Raw genomic sequence first — 2,490 nt, 5'->3', positions numbered from 1 at the left:
ATAGCCAACTTTGAGCTGTTATATCTCCAGGTTCAATGAACCGAATGCAATGAAATTTTGACCATTTATGACTTATATAATGAGCTATGAAAAACCGTTGACTTAACTTAAAATTTTTAACACGGAAGAAAATTATAACGATTAGATTATTTTTCTAATAAAACATCAAATTATCCAAAACATCAACATCGTTTCAAAATTCAAGATGCTAATTACAGTTCATTTAATTTCCCTCTGATTGACTTATATATAAATGTGTTTTGAAGGAAATAACAACATAGCCGCCAATAAATTTAAAATGTTATGGAAAGCATATTAAAAATAGACGAATTTACTAAAAAATCGTGAAAAAAAGAAAATCGCTATAGCTTCTTCTCTTGTTAAAAATTTCAAGTTAAGTCAAATGTTTTCAGAGTTCATTATATAGGTCATGAATGGTCAAAATTTCATTCCAATCGGTTCATTGAATCCGGAGACATAGCAGCTCAAAGTTGGCTATCGAAGAAGAATGAAGAATGGCCCGATCTTTTCCAAATTTGGACCACTTATGCATAACTAGTTGATGAACTTACAGTATAAATTTGAGAATATTTGATGCAGTTTTCGAAAAGTTACAGCTAGTTGAACATTCTTGTAAAAGTGAAAATTTTGCCAGTCCCGATCATTTTGTCTATCCCCTGTAGTTAAAAATTTAATGGCAGCGAACATTTCCATTTTAGTTGCAGGTATCGCTTTAGCAGAAAGTCTAACGGTACATAGGATTTGAGAAAGTTCACGTAGAAATTGAGAACTCTTAGCTATTGAAAGTTTCGTTACAAGATAAGACCTTCTTTAGAAGTTGAGAGACTTCTTAGGAATTGAAAACTCTTTTTGGAATTGAGATCTCTTTTAGGATGGAAAGTTTTCTTTTTATGAATTGATTGTACCGTAAACCGAGGTCAAATTGATCAGCGGGTTGAAATTGATCATTCGGGTACTACATTGTAATTCCATACTAGGAACTTTAAAGCATCGTAATGATCTTAAACTTCTTACCTAATCTGGTTCATAGATGTCTAGAGATGAGTGCAGACTTTTTTTCAGAAAACAATTTGTTTTACCTTAATTTTTAAGGAATTAGCAATGTATTTCTCACTGGTATCATTGTTACTAAATAATCGATTGCCGCAAGGACTTCCCGTAAATTTTCTGTTTTAAAATGTTTGTGGAGCTTTGGTTGAGATGTTATGAGGCTATTCTGAACCAGAATGAGTTAAAAAGAACTTCATTTTTTGATAAAATAGTCATTTATTGTGATAGAAATCACTTATTTCAATGGCCTACCTTTAGGCGTTCTAGCAAGAAATTTCAAAATTTAATTCTGCAGTTTAAGTGTCAAATTCACTCACTAGTTGTAAGAGTTTTAACGCGTTATTTGGGTTTAGAAGAGCAAAATTAAGCAGAGAAGGCAATCTTCCTTTCTAACCGATGCTTAATTGTATGTTGATCAATTTCGCCCCAAAGCGGCATTTTTTTTTTAATTTTGGGTGTTTTTTATCTTGAAGTTTAAATTTGTTGAACAAAACTCTGTCACATGGTTTTATGGAGATCCACTGGGTTCTGATTTTACATAAACTCTTTTGGCAATATTTGAATTGCCACTAATGTTATCCGCAAAAGTTATTTTAAAGTGATCAATTGGACCCCGGATTACGGTATTTAAGTAGCAATTTAGGAGCTTCCTTTCCTTAGAGAATGAAACTTCCTTTATATTTTAAAAGCTTTCCTTGAAAATTAAGAGTTCTCTTTGGATGTTAAAGCCTTCTAAAAAGTTGAGAGTTTCCTTGAAAGTTTATAGATTCTTAAAGTTATCCCGTAAGCGATCGCGTCGTGTACTGAGTACACGCACCATGAAAAAACACACTTGTGGTACACAGCGTGAACGTGATGTCGCTGAGGGTGGCTGAAGACGCGACTGCTCAAGGGTTAAGGATCCCTTAGTAGATTACATTAGAAGTTGAGAAATTTATTCTGTGTCGTTGAGAGCTTCTTTAGGATTTAAAAGTTTTCTTCGCTTTGAGAGCTTACTGGAGAGATGAGGGTTTCTTTAAAAGCTCCCTTAGAAGTTGAGAGTTTTCTTGTATGTTGAGAACACCGTTAGGAGTTAAAAACTTTCCTAGGAGTTAGGTGTCTTCTTTGGATTACCAAATTCTACCAAACCTCATAACCAAAACCAGTTATGTGATCGCTGTGTAGTTGAGGAGAGATCTTAATCCCAAGTAAACTAGAAAAGGTTCATAGAACCATCATAAAACCATGTTAAATTATATAAAGTTTTATGATGGTTTTGAAAACCGCTTTAAGGCCAATTGGCTGTTAAAATATTACTTGGGAATCCCTCCTAAGATGTTACGCTAGCCGCAGCACGACGGCGAAGTGCACTGTAGTGAAATTATTTTACTTATTTATATCCGCTAATTCCCGTCATACGGAAAACAGCGAATAATTGAA

Source organism: Aedes albopictus, chromosome 2 (genome assembly GCF_035046485.1).
Source record: "Aedes albopictus strain Foshan chromosome 2, AalbF5, whole genome shotgun sequence".
NCBI lineage: Eukaryota > Metazoa > Arthropoda > Insecta > Diptera > Culicidae > Aedes > Aedes albopictus.
Note: the sequence above shows the minus strand (reverse complement) of the source record.